Below are 22,569 nucleotides of genomic sequence, written 5' to 3' on the forward strand. Positions count from 1 at the left end.
GTAGCAGGGAGGGAGTTCCAAAAGGTGGGAGCTAAGACAGTAAAACTCGATCCGCCCGCTTTCTGTTTTTTAAAACGAGGAATGGCAAGGAAGGCCGAGTAAGTGGAGCGAAGTTCTCTGCCAGGATGGTAAGACTTGATGGCAGAACAGATGAATTCGGGAGCAGTGCCCGATCTGGCCTGATAAGTGAGGCAGCCAAGTTTAAAGAGGGCGTGCTCTTTTATTGGGAGCCAATGTAGTGTTTTGAGCAGTGGGGTGGCCCGATGGTATTTTGGCAAGCCGTGGATCAGGCGAGCCGCCTGGTTCTGCACCAGTTGCAAACGACGAATCGCGTAGGCAGGGACCCCATTATAGACTATGTTGCCATAGTCTATACGAGACAATACCATGGCCAATACGATTACTTTTAAGGCAGAGGAAGAAAAAAAACGGGAGACTTTCCTAATGATTCTAAGGGAAAAAAAACAAGAGGAAACCACGGAACTAACTTGTGAATGGACGGTGAGTTGAGAATTGAGGAAAATCCCCAGGGTTTTTACTTTGGGCACAGGGAGTGGGGGAGCACCAAGGGAAGGGGGCCAAAAGGAAGGGGACCATGGACTGCAACCACCTCCGGTCAGAACCAGCTCGGTCTTGTCCGGGTTGAGTTTGAGGTGGTTGCAGTTCATCCAATCATGAATGAACGTCATTACTGTCTGGACGTTCAAAGCAGACGAGGATGAGTGGGATAGATTGAAGATTAGCTGGAGGTCATCCGCGTAATTAAACACGGTGACCTCCAGCTGCTGTAACATAAAAATGAGGGGGAAGATGTAAAGGTTAAACAAAAGGGGGGAAAGTGATGAGCCCTGGGGGACCCCGCACTCTACCTTGCGGGAGGCCGCCGCGTATCCAGCCAAACGGACCGCCTGAGTTCTCCCAGCGAGAAAAGACTCAAGCCATAAAAAGGCCGAGCCTGCTATGCCTGCCGCCCTGACACGGTGGAGAAGGATGGAATGGTCCACCGTGTCAAAAGCGGCGGACAGGTCTAAGAGTATCAGGGCTTGCGGAAGGTTGGTGTCAATGCCTTCACGCAATTTGTCCATTACTGAGATGACCACTTTCTCTGTAGAGTGCATGGGGCGAAAGCCAGCTTGACAAGGGGAGAGGCAATGATTTGCCTCGATATGAGTGGTTAAGGTAGTAGTGATATGGGATTCGAGGACTTTTGCAAGGTAAGGTAAAAGTGAAATGGGACGGTAACTGGAGGGGGAAGATGAGTCGGCGTCCGTTTTTTTTAGGATTGGTATGACAATCGCCGATTTGTGTGAGCTGGGGACCGAACCGAGTGTGAGTGAGTCATTAAGAAGGGTCAGGGGGGGCGTAGGACATATTGAGTAAATTTCTTTGAGAATACGAGCAGGAGCGAAGTCCAGGGGGGAGCCAGATTTGACCCGATGAAGAAGAGGGAGGAGAGTGTCATTAGTTAATAGTGGAAAGTTGGTTAGCTTGACGGTAGTGATGGGTGGGGACGGGATGACGAAAGTGGGGGAGGGCAAGGGGATGTTGAGTTTGATTTTGACCACCTTATCTATGAAGAACTCATTGAGTGAGTTACAGAGGGGCTGGGAAGGGGGGATGGTGACCGTGGCTCTATTGGATGATGCTAGTTCGTGGACGGTGGAAAAAATTTCCTTTGATTGGGATTTGGCTGTCATTATCCTGTTGGTATAATATTCAGTTTTTGCTTCGAGGATGCCCTTTTTGTAGGTTTGTAAGACAGACAAGTAAGTTGCCTTTTGTGCAGGATTGTAAGTGTTTCTCCAAACTCGCTCGGCCCTTCTTGCAGCTAGTTTCATTACCTTAAGGTCCGGTGTAAACCAGCGATTAGCTGCGTGGGCCCGTTTGACTGTAAGCCGCCTTAAGGGAGCGAATTCGTCGCCCGCCGCAGTAAGCCAGTGGTTAATAGCGGCCAGCTGAGAAGTAGCTGAGAGGCCAGATAGATCAGGGTTGGTTTTGGCCAGGGCTGAGCAGAGAGAGGGCATGTCTGTTTTGCCCCATTTCCGAACCCAGATGTTTTTGGGAAGCGGAGGTTTGACCGTGGGTGCCAGGGCAAGGGAAAGCGTGATAATAGAATGGTCAGACCACGAACATGGAGATATGGTAGGGGGTGTAGATGGAACGTTCAGTGACCAGATTTGGTCGAGTGTATGACCATGTATGTGGGTGGAGCTATGAATCAGTGGCAGAAAGTTTAGACTGTTCATAAGACTGGTAAACTCCTTTGATTGGGGACTTTCGGCGGGGTCATTAGGCCAGAAGTTGAGGTCCCCTAGGACCAATACCGAAGAGTTATTGATTACCAGGGTAGCCAGGAGGGTCTGGATATTGGAAAGAAATGAGGGGGTGGGTTGGGGGGGACGATAGATTAGGACAAAAGTGAGGGGGGCCAGGTGGGAGGTAGAGCGAGCTACCAGGTAGTCCACATCAGGGATAGGGGGGATGGGAGAACTTGAAAATTAAGGTCAGTACGAGCTATTAGGGCCACTCCTCCGCCCCGCTTGCCTTCTGGGCGTACGCTCGGATGGCGGAGTATGACGATGGTAAGGCGGCAAGCACGTTGGGCAGGGAGTCGGTCTTGAACCAGGTCTCAGTTAAAAATAGGAGGTCTGGTTCATGGGAGTCGAGGTAGTTAAATAGGTCGTATTGGTGGTTGACTGCAGACCTAGAGTTCAGGAGGGCAGCCGAAGTGTTAAACAGAGGAACAGGAGGGCCAAGGGGTGGGAGGGGAATAGAAGAGGATGAGAGAGGTAGTGAAGCTAAGTGTGATACAATCCCGGGGGGGGGAGTGAGGTGGGGGGATGTATAGGCCAAGACATTGAAGATAGGTCGAAGTGGAAAGATCAATAGAACCAGGGGCCCAGTGCTGACATAGCTGGGAAGGTGAATACGTGATAACACCGGCAGTGTCTCGTGCCCCTAGCCCCGGTCGGCCGCGGTCAGGCGCAACTCCGGTGCGCCTCCGTCGCGCCCGCTGCGCTCGTCCGCTGCCCTGACGCATGGGGGACGTTTAAATAGGTTGATGACGAGGGTGGGCGGAGTCAGCAGGGCGGGTTGGGAGGGTTTTTTTTTAAAAAAAGTAGCGTCCACCGCTCGTAGTCAGCGGGGCTAAGAAGAAGCTGGGCTGCTTGTGGTCAGCAGAGGAAGCAGGCAAGTTTTAAAATTCAATTATTGAAAATCTCTATCATAATTTTCAGTCACAATGCCAACATACCTATCAACAATGGTCTTGGTTGCTATCCAAAGCTTATCTGGCATCCTTCATCTATTTTAATTACATTGCTTCACTATGAGAATGACACTTGAAGTAAGTGTAGTGCATGCACAGAAGGTCATATGTAATATAGGGCAGGTATAGCTTGATGAAAGCTTTCCTTTACAGATGTTATCATTTTTCTATAAATGTTATGGACATGATTCACAAAATGCACATTGCGATACTTGTTTTAATATTACAAAATGTACTACAAAATGTGCTACGTAATGTAAGTTTTGTTTCTACATATTAGCTGAATTTTTCCCCAAATGCAGTCTCCATCTAGATAAGTATAGATTTTAGTAGAAAATGTGGAAGGGACACAAGGGAATGGGTGGTAAAAGGGGAGACGTACTACTAGAGTTCCTGTAATTAGGGCAGACTAAGAGATGTTTAATGAGTGCCAGGGAGGGTCTTAGGGAAGGATCTCAGCCTCCTGTGCAAGACTGACCCAACTGAATTACTCTGTGGTTGTAGAAATCTAAATTATAATTTCATTTTGTAAGTTTACTGTTGGAGTTTTTGTATACCGAAATTAGTAAACTATTACAACGAGTAAATATTCCCAAGCGGATAACATAATTTTATCAATCAGGACCCAAGTAAGTAGCAATTGCCTTCCTTTCCTTAATTAAATTAGTGGTGCTGAGATAGTGATTGGTTTTTAATGACTTTCTATAAGTATTGTAATGTACACCATGAGCAGCGAGCTTCAGTCAGTGTTTTGTAAACAGCCTCCAGAAATCCAGCATTCTAATCAATATGTTTGTTTAATTACATTTTCTTTATCTTTATTTAAAGAACAACCTCAACTAAACCACCCAAATCACAAACAATAGCAATAATAATTACAGGTAAATCTGTAATGAAAATTGAGCCTTTTGCCCTCACTTCTGACAAAGGGGTCATGGAAGATTGCTTAACCTGTGTACATTGAAACTCTCATCTTGACACGTAAAGCTTCCTATATTCTTGGCTAAAGACTGTCAATCTTCATGGCTCCATCCCAAATACAATAAAATTAATCTCAGTAAGAGTAATCATTCATGTCAGACTGAAAATATCATACACATTCATTATGCTGATTCAAGTTTTCTTGCTATTGCCAAACATATCCAACAAATTGTAGTTGTAGGTATTACAGTTATTCTCCATAATATGTATTTCCTCCGAACTACTAATTCCATAAAAAATATTCTTCATTTCAATAGGATTGTTTGGTATCCTATGTACCCAATTTTTATTACTGAAGAATGAATCTCTATATTGATTATATTATAAAAGGATACTGTCCGGCAAACTGCAATCTATTTATAGGGAGTAATGGGAATATTGAAACCAGTTCAAATTGAATTAAAAGATATGACTTAACAATATTTTGTTGATAAGCATGTGTCTAGGTAATTAGCAATTGCCTTACAAGCCTTCCATGTGGTCTTGCAAAGAAAACTTTCATTAAGACATTCTTTAATGAATAATTAAGTTTTATTGGGAATGAAACTCTCATCATATTATCCAAAGATTTTCTTTTTTTCTAAGCTCTTTACAACTGCTATTGATGCTATATGGAGGTTTAGAGCACTTTGACAGTTGATTAAATCATATTCAGCAACCCAGGAATACCTTTCAGGGACATCTAGTACATTTGTAAATTGAAAGACATCTATTCAGCTAAAGGTCTATAATGATGTGTTTGTCTTTATGCATGGATCATTCCACACCTGAATGAGTGAGGGAGGATTTCTTGAAAAAGCATATATAGATACCAGCTCAGCAAACCTCAATATTTCCCATTTGCAAGACCTGTCTATGGTTTACTTTCCTTCTGACTTTAGAAATGCAACTACAGAAGTAATCCTTACCTAAATAAAATATTCCTATTTGATTAGAAACAACTTATTCAACAACATCACAAACACCACAAGCAACAAGAGGAATAACTTCTCCAGGTAAATGCAGCCTAATGTACTTTTCCATTCATATTTTTCTTTGCTGCAAAAGAAGGTCCAATTATTATATATGTTTCTGTGTGATCTACCAATTCATCTAAGCTAATGATTTCCAATTTGCAACTTCTGTTTATGGTTTCAAGATTTCAGTGTGACCTAAAGAGATGCTCTAAAAGAAATAAAGTTTAAATAAGAACCATTTTTCTATTTTGGTAGAAACTACATCTTTAAAGTCACAAACACAACACTTGACACCAGGAAAGGCCCCTTCAGGTAAATGTAATTTCAACACTTTTGTCTTTCCATCATTTTTTGCAGCAATGGAGGGCTGAAGATGGGTATGCTGCCATTTCCTGATCAAGAGCTACAAGAAAATCCTATTACGCTCTTGCTCTCTGAGTTTAGGAATGTTATCACCAAACTCTAGGACTTCTGTGCTTTACTGCAACGAGGTATAAAGCACAGGCAGTAAGATAAATGTAATTTGGAGCAGATAGAGCAGAAGTAAATCTTTACCTTGCCATTATTTCTAGTATTATCTTATAAATGCACAGCAAATATAACTTCCCTCACAGTCAGGACTAATAGAGCTGTGCTTGAATATGGGATTGTTATGGATTCAATTAATATTTTTATCTCTGTCAAAAGTAGCAGCAATTTCCTGGCTGAGATTCTCCATTGCCTTCAGAAACATAGCCCCCAGTTAAAGGGTTATTATTTTAACCCTCCCTTTTTCAAAACAACACCTACAACTATATTGTCAACAAAAAGATGGAATATCAGGAATAGCAATTATGGGTAAACACCAAGTGAAGTATTTAACTTGAAGCCTACCAAGCTCATCTGATTTAAAGGGAACGGAAGCCTAAGGGACTCACCAGGTCTTAAATAATTGCTAATATATTTCAAGTGCTGCTGTTGCACTCCAACCAGTGATTAGACCCGAAGCTGCAAGTATGTCAATTTATCTAAATACCCAAATACTAACAAGGGGCATAAAGTGTCAAAAACCTATGAAGCATTCATGTCTCTTGAAGTTATTGAAAATCTCTATCATAATTTTCAGTCACAATGCCAACATACCTATCCACAATGGTCTTGGTTGCTATCCAAAGCTTATCAGGCATCCTTCATCTATTTTAATTACATTGCTCACTATGAGAATGACACTTGAAGTAAGTGTAGTGCATGCACAGAAGGTCATATGTAGTATAGGGCAGGTATAGCAAGATGAAAGCTTTACTTTACAGATGTTATCATTTTTCTATAAACATTATGGACATGACTAACAAACTGCACATTGCGGTACTTGTTTTAAGAATACAAAACGTACTACAAAATGTACTATGTAATGTAAGTTTTGTTTCTACATATTAGCAGAGTTTTTCTCCCCAAATGTAGTCTCCATCTAGATCAGTATAGATTTTAGTAGAAAATGTGGAAGGGACACAGGGGAATGGGTGGTAAAAGGGGAGACATACTACTAGAATTCCTGTAATTAGGGCAGACTAAGAGATGTTTAATGAGTGCCAGGGAGGGTCTTAGGGAAGGATCTCAGCCTCCTGCGCAAGACTGACCCAACTGAATTACACTGTGGTTGTAGAAATTTAAATTACAATTTCATTTTGTAAGTTTACTGTTGGAGTTTTTGAATACCGAAATTGGTAAACTATTACAACGAGTAAACATTCCCAAGAGGATAACATAACTTTATCAATGAGGACCCAAGTAAGTAGCAATTGCCTTCCTATCCTTAATTAGTAGGTGCTGAGATAGTGAATGGTTTTAATGACTTTCTATAAGTATTGTAATGTACACCATGAGCAGTGAGCTTCAGTCAGTGTTTTTTAAACAGCATCCAAAAATCCAGCTTACTAATCAATATGTATGTTTAATTACATGTTCTTTATCTTTATTTAAACAACAACCTCAACTAAATCACCCAAACCAGAAACAATAGCAATATTAGTTACAGGTAAATCTGGAATGAAAATGGAACCTTTTGCCCTCACTTCTGACAAAGAGGTCATGGAAGATTGTTTAACCTGTGTATATTTAAACTCTCATCTTCACACATAAAGCTCCCTATATTCCTGGCTAAAGACTGTCAATCTTCATGGCTCATTCCCAAATACAATAAAATTCATCTCAGTAAGAGTATTAATTCATGTCAGACTGAAAATATCGTACACATTCATTATGCTGATTCAAGTTATCTTGCTATTGCCAACCATATCCTACAAATTGTAGTTGTAGGTATTACAGTTATTCTCCATAATACGTTTGTCCTCCCAACCACTAATTCCATAAAAAATATTCTTCATTTCAATAGGGTGGTTTGGTATCCTATGTACCCATTTTTTGTTACTGGAGAATGAATCTCTATATTGATTATATTATATAAGGATCCCTTTGGGCAAACTACAATCTATTGATTGGGAGTAATGGCAATATTGAAGCCCGTTAAAATTGATTTTGCTGATAAGCATGTGTCTAGGTTATTAGCAATTGCGTTACAAGCCTTCCATGTGGTCTTGCAAAGACAACTTTCATTAGCACATTCTTTAATGAATTATTATTTTTTATTGGGAAAGAAACTCTCATCATGTTATCCAAAGATTTTCTTTTTCTAAGCTCTTTACAACTGCTATTGATGCTATGTGGAGGTTTAGAGCTCTTTGACAGTTGATCAAATAATATTCAGCAACCCAGGAATACCTTTCAGGGACATCTAGTACATTTGTAAATTGAAAGACATCTATTCAGCCAAAGGTCTATAATGATGTGTTTGTCTTAATGCATGAATCATTCCACACTTTGAATGAGTGAGGGAGGATTTCATTACAAGACAAGGTGGCTACATTATGCATTAATCCTTTAATGCAACTCACAAACAGCGCTTACATCACAAAGATAAGAATAAGAATGTGACGACAGCATAGCAACAATATACGGTATGAGCAAGAGCAGAGCTGCCACTTTTAAATGCGGCTCGCAGACAGATGAGTTGCCTTCCTTTCTCTTCTTCCTTTAACACTGTTTAGGCACAGAATATACTTAAGATTGTTATCATCTCTTGATTGCTAGTGTTTTACTTTCTGCCACTGTGCTTATCAACTGTTGATCGTCTTGATTGCTAGTGTTCTACTTTCTGCCACTATGCTTATCAGCTTTTGATCGTTGCTTCCCCAGCCCCTTTCCTTGGCTTGGTTACCTTCCCTGTAACCCTTTTCCCTCCCTCGACTTCCAATTTATGGTCGTCATTCACCGCCCCGCCCCCTTCCTCACCGATGCGTGGGCTTTTCTGTCTCCGTGCCCTTGGCCCTCGGGGGTGATTTAAGCCTCATTTTTGGATCCCGGATGAGCCTGCGGGTGTCTGCCGGCCTCTGAACTGAAAGGCCCTCAGGTGCGCTGCTTCGGCTGCTTCTCAACGCCACTTGTCAGCACTTTTGTTTCCGATTGCGGGCACTTCTCCCTCTCTTCGGGTCTAGAGGAATGGACCTCGGCAGCGACGGAGTTACACCCCATGCCTCCTAGGGTCCATTCCTCTAGCCCTCCGGGAACGGCTGTCTCGAGAGCGTCGGTTGCGCTCTTCAGCCGCTCCCGATCAGCTCTTGCCTGCCGATCAGCTGTTTTTTGTTTATCCTGCCTAGAGATCAGTCTTTTGGGCTATCCTACCTCCTCATTTCCATTTTCTTGCCCTGAACCACACTTTTGTCTGTTTTTTGCCCGCACCCTCAAATTAATATCCTTATTACCATAACAAATAAAAAAAATCAAAAAATAAGAAAGGGGGTTAGATTATTTTATACCTAATTTGTAATATATATATATATAAATAAGTAAAAAATAAGTTAATATATATAAATAAGTAAGTTATTATTAATTGATCGAATTATCCTAACATACCTACCCGTCATGTCTCACATGGAGTGAGATGACACTGTTGCTAGCTCCCCTTACCATACTAATGATTCCTTTAGAGTTTTCGTATAGAAGGAGATTAGGTCCTGTATGCCGGACACACTGAAGGAGGTAATTTCGCATAAGAGGTCCTTGCTACAGGATGGCGACACTCCTCGTGATCATGAAACTGTATATTCTAAGCCTTCTAAAAAAGTCAAACACTGTGAAAGCACTATTGGAGGTCGCGGTACATCACTTGACCTGGGAGGTCCTAGCACCTCGCGCTCTATGGGAGGCCCTTGCGCCTCAAAAGGTACTGGTGCCCCTCGCGGCACAACTAGGATGGGTGTCCCTAGCGGCAAGGATTTGGCGGGTGTCCTCAGCGGCACAATTGTTGATAGTACACGTGTTGACGCAGACTCTGACTCAGATGAAGACGAGGTCTTCAATGACCCTTACGACGAGTTCGTTCTTAACCTGGATGACCAGGATCTAGACGACTTGGATTTTAATGCCCTTTCGGAGGCTGACTCTTCCCCCTCTTCTAAAGACGCCATTTTCGACCCTCTGGGTGGCGAAATGTTTTCCCCTAACAACATCTCCCACCCTAATAGTTCTAGATGGTTCCCACATGATCATGTCGCTCAATTTATTACTAAATGGCTGAGAAATTCTCTTGAGAGAGAAACAAGCAATAGAAAGAGATCAAAATGTCCGACGCCATGCATTGAAGACAAGGTCTGCCAGACCCCCAATCTCGATCCTGACCACATTAAGTTTTTATTCAAACTGGGTAAAGACCACAGAAAGGGACTCGAGAGGGCCCTTAAGACTTGTCAGGATCGTCTCCTTGATGTTCTCCGCCCCCTTACTAAAATCCTCGACCTGGCCCGAGGAATCCCATATTTCAAATTCACCCCTCGACACTAACTTAGGGGTCGATTACTATGGCGGACGGAAGGACGACCGCCGGCCTGGAGTAGGCGGAAACCGCCTTTTTCCAGTCCGCCTGCCGTGGTCACTCCGTCCGCCATATTAGGATGGAAAACACTGTCAAATGTCCGTACGCGGCGGAAAAGCACGCACTGCCGCGGAACTACACCTGACCCCGTGGCGGACGTAACCAATCCAGAGACACCGCCGTACGGAATGACGTCTCTGACCGTCCTCCAAATCACGATGGCGGGAAAACACACATCAAATCGCTGCGGAAAAACAACCTGCATGAACACGGCGGATTCACCACAGCGGAGATACAACACATTGCAGAGGTACCCACCACAAGCAGATCGCCATCATTGATCCAGCGCTACGCGCATTCCCGATACTCTTCATGCTCCACCACCAGCAAGTCATGGACCATCGCCGACGACGACGCAGGTACGCCAAAACACCAATTGCTGTCGAAAGGGGAGTACCTGCCAGGGCTGTAACGTAGGGAGGAGGAGTGTCAAGTTTGAGAAACTGCATTTACGATCGCACCAATATATCAACTATTCAAGTACACAACCAGGAATGACAACGACAAACCACTACACATGATTGGCTTGCTTTATTAAACATAATAGGGGTATAATCTTACACTACCCAAGAGCATGGGCACTGGGTAGAACAGAGCAGGTACATCTGAAGCAGCTAAGTGCATCGACAGTCCATGGCAAGGCACAGGTACATCAGAGGCAGCACATGAGAGGGCACAATGCAGTATTATAACAGCAACAGGGCAGTGTTCATAACTGAGCAGGTACATCAGAGGCAGCACATGAGAGGGGCTAAGTGCAGCAACAGTCCATGGCAAGGCACACGTACATCAGAGGCAGCACATGAGAGGGCACAATGCAGTATCAGAACAGCAACAGGGCAGTGTTCACAACTGAGCAGGTACATCAGAGGCAGTACGTGAGAGGGGCTAAGAGCATCAACAGTCCATGGCAAGGCACAGGTACATCAGAGGCAGCACGTGAGAGGGGCTAAGAGCATCAACAGTCTATGGCAGAGAACAGAGCAGGTACATCAGAGGCAGCATGTGAGAGGGGCTAAGTGCATCAACAGTCCATGGCAGAGAACAGAGCAGGTACATCTGAGGCAGCACACGAGAGGGCACAATGCAGTGTCAGAACAGCAACAGGGCAGTGTACACAACTGAGCAGGTACATCAGAGGCAGCACATGAGAGGGGCTAAGTGCATCAACAGTCCATGGCAAGGCACAGGTACATCAGAGGCAGCACGTGAGAGGGGCTAAGTGCATCAACAGTCCATGGCAGAGAACAGAGCAGGTACTTCTGAGGCAGCACATGAGAGGGCACAATGCAGTATCAGAACAGCAACAGGGCAGTGTTCATAACTGAGCAGGTACATCAGAGGCAGCATGTGAGAGGGGCTAAGTGCATCAACAGTCCATGGCAGAGAACAGAGCAGGTACATCTGAGGCCGCACAGGAGAGGGGCTAAGTGCATCAACAGTACATGGCAAGGCACAGGTACATCAGAGGCAGCACATGAGAGGGCACAATGCAGTATCAGAACAGCAACAGGGCAGTGTTCACAACTGAGCAGGTACATCAGAGGCAGCACGTGAGAGGGGCTAAGTGCAGCAACAGTCCATGGCAGAGAACAGAGCAGGTACATCAGAGGCAGCACATGAGAGGGGCTAAGTGCATCAACAGTCCATTGCAAGGCACAGGTACATCAGAGGCAGCACGCGAGAGGGGCTAAGTGCATCAACAGTCCATGGCAGAGAACAGAGCAGGTACATCTGAGGCAGCACATGAGAGGGGCTAAGTGCATCAACAGTCCATGGCAGAGAACAGAGCAGGTACATCTGAGGCAGCAAATGAGAGTGCACACTGCAGTATCAGAACAGCAACAGGGCAGTGTTCACAACTGAGCAGGTACATCAGAGGCAGCACATGAGAGGGGCTAAGTGCATCAACAGTCCATGGCAAGGCACAGGTACATCAGAGGCATCACATGAGAGGGACTAAGGGCAACAACAGTCCATGGCAAAGAACAGAGCAGGTAAATCTGAGGCAGCACATGAGAGGGCACAATGCAGTATCAGAACAGCAACAGGACAGTGTTCACAACTGAGCAGGTACATCAGAGGCAGCACATGAGAGGGGCTAAGTGCAGCAACAGTCCATGGCAAGGCACAGGTACATCAGAGGCAGCACATGGGAGGGACTAAGTGCATCAACAGTCCATTGCAGAGAACAGAGCAGGTACATCTGAGGCAGCACATGAGAGGGAACAATGCAGTATCAGAACAGCAACAAGGTAGTGTTCATACCCGAGCAGGTACATCAGAGGCAGCACATGAGAGGCGCTAAGTGCAACAGTCCATGGCAAGGCACAGGTACATCAGAGGCAGCACATGAGAGGGCCCAATGCAGTATCAGAACAGCAACAGGGCAGTGTTCACAACTGAGCAGGTACATCAGAGGCAGCACATGAGAGGGGCTAAGTGCATCAACAGTCCATGGCAAGGCACAGGTACATCAGAGGCAGCATGTGAGAGGGGCTAAGTGCATCAACAATCCATGGCAGAGAACAGAGCAGGTACATCTGAGGCAGCACATGAGAGGGCACAATGCAGTATCAGAACAGCAACAGGGCAGTGTTCACAACTGAGCAGGTACATCAGAGGCAGCACATGAGAGGGGCTAAGTGCATCAACAGTCCATGGCAAGGCACAGGTACATCAGAGCAGCACGTGAGAGGGGCTAAGTGCATCAACAGTCCATGGCAGAGAACAGAGAAGGTACTTCTGAGGCAGCACATGAGAGGGCACAATGCAGTATCAGAACAGCAACAGGGCAGTGTTCATAACTGAGCAGGTACATCAGAGGCAGCATGTGAGAGGGGCTAAGTGCATCAATAGTCCATGGCAGAGAACAGAGCAGGTACATCTGAGGCAGCACAGGAGAGGGGCTAAGTGCATCAACAGTCCATGGCAAGGCCCAGGTACATCAGAGGCAGCACATGAGAGGGCACAATGCAGTATCAGAACAGCAACAGGGCAGTGTTCACAACTGAGCAGGTACATCAGAGGCAGCACGTGAGAGGGGCTAAGTGCAGCAACAGTCCATGGCAGAGAACAGAGCAGGTACATCAGAGGCAGCACACGAGAGGGGCTAAGTGCATCAACAGTCCATGGCAAGGCACAGGTACATCAGAGGCAGCACATGAGAGGGGCTAAGTGCATCAACAGTCCATGGCAGAGAACAGAGCAGGTACATCTGAGGCAGCACATGAGAGGGCACACTGCAGTATCAGAACAGCAACAGGGCAGTGTTCACAACTGAGCAGGTACATCAGCGGCAGCACATGAGAGGGGCTAAGTGCAGCAACAGTCCATGGCAAGGCCCAGGTACATCAGAGGCAGCACATGAGAGGGCACAATGCAGTATCAGAACAGCAACAGGGCAGTGTTCACAACTGAGCAGGTACATCAGAGGCAGTACGTGAGAGGGGCTAAGTGCATCAACAGTCCATGGCAAGGCACAGGTACATCAGAGGCAGCACGTGAGAGGGGCTAAGTGCAGCAACAGTCCATGGCAGAGAACAGAGCAGGTACATCAGAGGCAGCACATGAGAGGGGCTAAGTGCATCAACAGTCCAGTGCAAGGCACAGGTACATCAGAGGCAGCACGCGAGAGGGGCTAAGTGCATCAACAGTCCATGGCAGAGAACAGAGCAGGTACATCTGAGGCAGCACATGAGAGGGGCTAAGTGCATCAACAGTCCATGGCAGAGAACAGAGCAGGTACATCTGAGGCAGCAAATGAGAGGGCACACTGCAGTATCAGAACAGCAACAGGGCAGTGTTCACAACTGAGCAGGTACATCAGAGGCAGCACATGAGAGGGGCTAAGTGCATCAACAGTCCATGGCAAGGCACAGGTACATCAGAGGCATCACGTGAGAGGGACTAAGGGCAACAACAGTCCATGGCAAAGAACAGAGCAGGTAAATCTGAGGCAGCACATGAGAGGGCACAATGCAGTATCAGAACAGCAACAGGACAGTGTTCACAACTGAGCAGGTACATCAGAGGCAGCACATGAGAGGGGCTAAGTGCAGCAACATTCCATGGCAAGGCACAGGTACATCAGAGGCAGCACATGGGAGGGACTAAGTGCATCAACAGTCCATTGCAGAGAACAGAGCAGGTACATCTGAGGCAGCACATGAGAGAGAACAATGCAGTATCAGAACAGCAACAAGGTAGTGTTCATACCCGAGCAGGTACATCAGAGGCAGCACATGAGAGGCGCTAAGTGCAACAGTCCATGGCAAGGCACAGGTACATCAGAGGCAGCACATGAGAGGGCCCAATGCAGTATCAGAACAGCAACAGGGCAGTGTTCACAACTGAGCAGGTACATCAGAGGCAGCACATGAGAGGGGCTAAGTGCATCAACAGTCCATGGCAAGGCACGGGTACATCAGAGGCAGCATGTGAGAGGGGCTAAGTGCATCAACAGTCCATGGCAGAGAACAGAGCAGGTACATCTGAGGCAGCACATGAGAGGGCACAATGCAGTATCAGAACAGCAACAGGGCAGTGTTCACAACTGAGCAGGTACATCAGAGGCAGCACATGAGAGGGGCTAAGTGCATCAACAGTCCATGGCAAGGCACAGGTACATCAGAGCAGCACGTGAGAGGGGCTAAGTGCATCAACAGTCCATGGCAGAGAACAGAGAAGGTACTTCTGAGGCAGCACATGAGATGGCACAATGCAGTATCAGAACAGCAACAGGGCAGTGTTCACAACTGAGCAGGTACATCAGAGGCAGTACGTGAGAGGGGCTAAGTGCATCAACAGTCCATGGCAAGGCACAGGTACATCAGAGGCAGCACATGAGAGGGCACAATGCAGTATCAGAACAGCAACAGGGCAGTGTTCACAACTGAGCAGGTACATCAGAGGCAGCACGTGAGAGGGGCTAAGTGCAGCAACAGTCCATGGCAGAGAACAGAGCAGGTACATCTGAGGCAGCACATGAGAGGGCACACTGCAGTATCAGAACAGCAACAGGGCAGTGTTCACAACTGAGCAGGTACATCAGAGGCAGCACATAAGAGGGGCTAAGTGCAGCAACAGTCCATGGCAAGGCACAGGTACATCAGAGGCAGCACATGAGAGGGCACAATGCAGTATCAGAACAGCAACAGGGCAGTGTTCACAACTGAGCAGGTACATCAGAGGCAGTACGTGAGAGGGGCTAAGAGCATCAACAGTCTATGGCAGAGAACAGAGCAGGTACATCAGAGGCAGCATGTGAGAGGGGCTAAGTGCATCAACAGTCCATGGCAGAGAACAGAGCAGGTGCATCTGAGGCAGCACACGAGAGGGCACAATGCAGTGTCAGAACAGCAACAGGGCAGTGTTCACAACTGAGCAGGTACATCAGAGGCAGCACATGAGAGGGGCTAAGTGCATCAACAGTCCATGGCAAGGCACAGGTACATCAGAGGCAGCACATGAGAGGGGCTAAGTGCATCAACAGTCCATGGCAGAGAACAGAGCAGGTACATCTGAGGCAGCACATGAGAGGGCACACTGCAGTATCAGAACAGCAACAGGGCAGTGTTCACAACTGAGCAGGTACATCAGAGGCAGCACATGAGAGGGGCTAAGTGCAGCAACAGTCCATGGCAAGGCACAGGTACATCAGAGGCAGCACATGAGAGGGCACAATACAGTATCAGAACAGCAACAGGGCAGTGTTCACAACTGAGCAGGTACATCAGAGGTAGTACGTGAGAGGGGCTAAGTGCATCAACAGTCCATGGCAAGGCACAGGTACATCAGAGGCAGCACGTGAGAGGGGCTAAGAGCATCAACAGTCTATGGCAGAGAACAGAGCAGGTACATCAGAGGCAGCATGTGAGAGGGGCTAAGAGCATCAACAGTCCATGGCAAGGCACAGGTACATCAGAGGCAGCATGTGAGAGGGGCTAAGTGCATCAACAGTCCATGGCAGATAACAGAGCAGGTACATCTGAGGCAGCACATGAGAGGGCACAATGCAGTATCAGAACAGCAACAGGGCAGTGTTCACAACTGAGCAGGTACATCAGAGGCAGCACATGAGAGGGGCTAAGTGCATCAACAGTCCATGGCAAGGCACAGGTACATCAGAGCAGCACGTGAGAGGGGCTAAGTGCATCAACAGTCCATGGCAGAGAACAGAGCAGGTACTTCTGAGGCAGCACATGAGAGGGCACAATGCAGTATCAGAACAGCAACAGGGCAGTGTTCATAACTGAGCAGGTACATCAGAGGCAGCATGTGAGAGGGGCTAAGTGCATCAACAGTCCATGGCAGAGAACAGAGCAGGTACATCTGAGGCAGCACAGGAGAGGGGCTAAGTGCATCAACAGTACATGGCAAGGCACAGGTACATCAGAGGCAGCACATGAGAGGGCACAATGCTGTACCAGAACAGCAACAGGGCAGTGTTCACAACTGAGCAGGTACATCAGAGGCAGCACGTGAGAGGGGCTAAGTGCAGCAACAGTCCATGGCAGAGAACAGAGCTGGTACATCAGAGGCAGCACATGAGAGGGGCTAAGTGCATCAACAGTCCATGGCAAGGCACAGGTACATCAGAGGCAGCACGCGAGAGGGGCTAAGTGCATCAACAGTCCATGGCAGAGAGCAGAGCAGGTACATCTGAGGCAGCACATGAGAGGGGCTAAGTGCATCAACAGTCCATGGCAGAGAACAGAGCAGGTACATCTGAGGCAGCAAATGAGAGGGCACACTGCAGTATCAGAACAGCAACAGGGCAGTGTTCACAACTGAGCAGGTACATCAGAGGCAGCACATGAGAGGGGCTAAGTGCATCAACAGTCCATGGCAAGGCACAGGTACATCAGAGGCATCACGTGAGAGGGACTAAGGGCAACAACAGTCCATGGCAAAGAACAGAGCAGGTAAATCTGAGGCAGCACATGAGAGGGCACAATGCAGTATCAGAACAGCAACAGGACAGTGTTCACAACTGAGCAGGTACATCAGAGGCAGCACATGAGAGGGGCTACGTGCAGCAACAGTCCATGGCAAGGCACAGGTACATCAGAGGCAGCACATGGGAGGGACTAAGTGCATCAACAGTCCATTGCAGAGAACAGAGCAGGTACATCTGAGGCAGCACATGAGAGGGAACAATGCAGTATCAGAACAGCAACAAGGTAGTGTTCATACCCGAGCAAGTACATCAGAGGCAGCACATGAGAGGCGCTAAGTGCAACAGTCCATGGCAAGGCACAGGTACATCAGAGGCAGCACATGAGAGGGCCCAATGCAGTATCAGAACAGCAACAGGGCAGTGTTCACAACTGAGCAGGTACATCAGAGGCAGCACATGAGAGGGGCTAAGTGCATCAACAGTCCCGGGCAAGGCACAGGTACATCAGAGGCAGCATGTGAGAGGGGCTAGGTGCATCAACTGTCCATGGCAGAGAACAGAGCAGGTACATCTGAGGCAGCACATGAGAGGGCACAATGCAGTATCAGAACAGCAACAGGGCAGTGTTCACAACTGAGCAGGTACATCAGAGGCAGCACATGAGAGGGGCTAAGTGCATCAACAGTCCATGGCAAGGCACAGGTACATCAGAGCAGCATGTGAGAGGGGCTAAGTGCATCAACAGTCCATGGCAGAGAACAGAGCAGGTACTTCTGAGGCAGCACATGAGAGGGCACACTGCAGTATCAGAACAGCAACAGGGCAGTGTTCACAACTGAGCAGGTCCATCAGAGGCAGCACATGAGAGGGGCTAAGTGCATCAACAGTCCATGGCAAGGCACAGGTACATCAGAGGCAGCACATGAGAGGGGCTAAGTGCATCAACAGTCCATGGCAAGGCACAGGTACATCAGAGGCAGCACATGAGAGGGCACAATGCAGTATCAGAACAGCAACAGGGCAGTGTTCACAACTGAGCAGGTACATCAGAGGCAGCACATGAGAGGGGCTAAGTGCATCAACAGTCCATGGCAAGGCACAGGTACATCAGAGGCAGCACAAGAGAGAGGCTAAGTGCATCAACAGTCCATGGCAGAGAACAGAGCAGGTACATCTGAGGCAGCACATGAGAGGGCACACTGCAGTATCAGAACAGCAACAGGGCAGTGTTCACAACTGAGCAGGTCCATCAGAGGCAGCACATGAGAGGGGCTAAGTGCATCAACAGTCCATTGCAGAGAACAGAGCAGGTACATCTGAGGCAGCACATGAGAGGGAACAATGCAGTATCAGAACAGCAACAAGGTAGTGTTCATACCCGAGCAGGTACATCAGAGGCAGCACATGAGAGGCGCTAAGTGCAACAGTCCATGGCAAGGCACAGGTACATCAGAGGCAGCACATGGGAGGGACTAAGTGCATCAACAATCCATTGCAGAGAACAGAGCAGGTACATCTGAGGCAGCACATGAGAGGGAACAATGCAGTATCAGAACAGCAACATGGTAGTGTTCATACCCGAGCAGGTACATCAGAGGCAGCACATGAGAGGCACTTAGTGCAACAGTCCATGGCAAGGCACAGGTACATCAGAGGCAGCACATGAGAGGGCCCAATGCAGTATCAGAACAGCAACAGGGCAGTGTTTACAACTGAGCAGGTACATCAGAGGCAGCACATGAGAGGGGCTAAGTGCATCAACAGTCCATGGCAATGCACAGGTACATCAGAGGCAGCATTTGAGAGAGGCTAAGTGCATCAACAGTCCATGGCAGAGAACAGAGCAGGTACATCTGAGGCAGCACATGAGAGGGCACAATGCAGTATCAGAACAGCAACAGGGCAGTGTTCACAACTGAGCAGGTACATCAGAGGCAGCACAAGAGAGGGGCTAAGTGCATCAACAGTCCATGGCAAGGCACAGGTACATCAGAGCAGCACGTGAGAGGGGCTAAGTGCATCAACAGTCCATGGCAGAGAACAGAGCAGGTACTTCTGAGGCAGCACATGAGAGGGCACAATGCAGTATCAGAACAGCAACAGGGCAGTGTTCATAACTGAGCAGGTACATCAGATGCAGCTTGAGAGGGGCTAAGTGCATCAACAGTCCATGGCAGAGAACAGAGCAGGTACATCTGAGGCAGCACATGAGAGGGGCTAAGTGCATCAACAGTCCATGGCAGAGAACAGAGCAGGTACATCTGAGGCAGCACATGAGAGGGCACAATGCAGTATCAGAACAGCAACAGGGCAGTGTTCATAACTGAGCAGGTACATCAGAGGCAGCACGTGAAAGGAGCTAAGTGCATCAACAGTCCATGGCAGAGAACAAAGCAGGTACATTTGAGGCAGCACATGAGAGGGGCTAAGTGCATCAACAGTCCATGGCAAGGCACAGGTACATCAGAGGCAGCACATGAGAGGGCACAATGCAGTATCAGAACAGCAACAGGGCAGTGTTCACAACTGAGCGGGTACATCAGAGGCAGCACGTGAAAGGGGCTAAGTGCATCAACAGTCCATGGCGTAGAACAGAGCAGGTACATCTGAGGCAGCACATGAGAGGGGCTAAGTGCATCAACAGTCCATGGCAAGGTACAGGTGCATCAGAGGCAACACAAGTACGTGGGTCAAGCACCCCGTCCCAAGGACATTAACAATGCAAGGGTGGTTACAATGGACAATCTAGACACCAACTCAAATTACATGTGAGTGATGGGAGCTACACCTCACAGCACAGAATCTGGTGGACTGCTTGAACTAGTCTCCTCGGACACACTGCCAGCACCAGAAACAGGAGTGTGAGACACAGCCACAGCTCTAGTGACTGACACATGAGCCATAGACCCAGACACACTGCCAGCACCAGAAACAGGAGTGTAAGACACAGCCACAGCTCTAGTGACTGACACATTAGCCAGAGACCCAGACACACTGCCACCACCAGAAACAGGAGTGTGAGACACAGCCACACCTCTAGTGACTGACACATGAGCCATAGACCCCAACACACTGCCAGCACCAGAAACAGGAGTGTGAGACACAGCCACAGCTCTAGTGACTGACACATGAGCCATAGACCCAGACACACTGCCACCACCAGAAACAGGAGTACGAGACACAGCCAGAGCTCTAGTGACTGACACATGAGCCATAGACCCAGACACACTGCCAGGACATGTCCCTGTACAGTGACCAACAGATACCATGCCAGCATCTGACACATGAGAGTGGCTAACACACACAGTGCCAGTACCTGAAACAGGAGAGGGCACAACTGACACAGTGCTACTACATGATGCATGAAAGCGAACAACAGACACAGTGCCACTATCTGACACATGAGAGTGAACTGCAGCTGAGCCACTAGGACCACTGATTTGATGAGCCACAGGGCTGTATGCCAGAAGGCAGGGTTGCTCTGGGAGCTGGGGACAGCTGTACTGGAGCGACATTGGGGTGTTCAGGTCTCACTGGTGTGTGTCTCCTTTTCTTTGTGAAATGTAGGGGCACCCTGGACATGACTGGACTGGTAAGTGGTGTTGCCTCATCAGACATCAAAGGTGGATCATGTGCTTGTGGTGGTCTGCTCTCTGGGGACGTGCTGGACGCTGCTTGACATTTGCTGTGGGCCTACCTTCTGCCCTCTGCATCATGTGTAATGGGGGATGCAACAACAGTGTACTCCTTCTTCTGCTTCTGTGGGATGTGGATGGGAGTTGAGGTATGTGGCGACTCCACTGCTGACACATGTGTTTTACGTTCCTTCAACAACATCAGCCTCAGGGCAGCCAGGGGTGATGTATGCCTGCCCTTGATGGAGCTCGTGAACATGGGAGAACTCTTGGCCCTGGGAGGTGCCTTGGCCGTAGGAGGTGTCCTGTCTCTGGAATGTCCATGATCCCTGGGAGTAGACTTGTCCATTGTAGTGTACCTGTCCTTTGAAGTGTCCTTGTCCTTGGGAGTGTCCCTGCTCTTGGGAGGTGCCCTTTCCTTTGAAGCGTCCTTGTCCTTGGTAGTGTCCCTGCTCTTGGGAGGTGCCCTCTCCATTGTAGTGTCCTTGTACTTGGGAGTGTCCCTGCTCTTGGGAGGTACCCCTTCCTTTGAAGCATCCTTGTCCTTGGTAGTGTCCCTGCTCTTGGAAGGTACCCTTTCCTTTGAAGTGTCCTTGGGAGTGTCCCTGCTCTTGGAAGGTACCCTTTCCTTTGAAGTGTCCTTGTCCTTGGGAGTGTCCCTGCTCTTGGGAGGTGCCCTTTCCTATGTAGTGTCCTTGTCCTTGGGAGTGTCCCTGGAATTGGGAGGTGCCCTTGCCTTGGGAGTACCTTTTGAGGGGGATGCCTGTGCTACATGTGAGTCCCTTTCCCCTAACACCCCTTGAGGATCCTGTGAGTCAACTCCAGTGTAGCTCATGTCGTGTTCGGTGAAAGATTTTCCTGTCCCAGGGGATGGTGTCTGTGCCCTCCGTGCCCTGCCTTGCTGCCTGTGGCTGCTTCTAGTGCAATACCCCGAAAATGACGCCTGGTCTAAAATTTCACTCTCCCCTGAGACATCTAGTGGTGTGGATGGGGGAACAGAAGTAGCACCCTGTCCATGCGACTGTAGAATGGCTGAAGACACAGTGTTTGCTAATGACTGAACTGTTCTGTGGAGACCAGCAACATCGCCATGCATCCCCTCCATGAATGCTACCACCTGCCCCAACTTCCTATCGTGGTCTTGGAATGCATTGATCATGTTGGTCTGCCCTACACACAGCTGTCGCAGCAGATCAACAGCCTCAGCACAAAGTGCACTTTGTGTCACAGGGGCTGGTGAGCACGAGCAGTACTTGTTGCAGTTGGTGGCAGTGTGGGCCCTGTGAGCTGTGTACCGACTGAAGGTGTTGATTGCCCACTCCCTGTCTGTGACAACAGTGCTGACTCACCAACACTGTCTGAAGATGAGGACGATGGTGTCTCCACATGTGAGTCCTCATGGACGGTTCTGTCCCCCTCTCCGGGGCTGCCCTCTTCAGTATCAGTCTGCGTGTGTGTGATCTCGGATGCGGATGCTTTGCCACTACTCATCTCCGTCGTCTGTGGGTCAGTGCCCTCGGCCAAAGCTGAAAGCGAGGGAAGAGATGTTTCCATAAGTGCCACACTCACGTAGTGAAGGTTACAAATTCAGAACTTTCCTTACAGTCGAATAACATGTAGCACCCATCCTGCACATGAACCACCCCTAACAGACATCCTCATATCAAAGAACCGGGGGTGCCTGTGAAATATGTACATCATACAAACAGGGCAAGTGCATGCAGACCACCACACATGTCATGCCATGGGACCACAGACCTCATCGGCATGTCGGCATGTCCTGGAACCCTCAACTACAAATCTACAAATCAACTGGTATGTCCACCTGGCGGACATGGATGCTAACGATCACTCTGCTAATG

Source organism: Lissotriton helveticus, chromosome 5_1, assembly GCF_964261635.1.
Source record: "Lissotriton helveticus chromosome 5_1, aLisHel1.1, whole genome shotgun sequence".
NCBI lineage: Eukaryota > Metazoa > Chordata > Amphibia > Caudata > Salamandridae > Lissotriton > Lissotriton helveticus.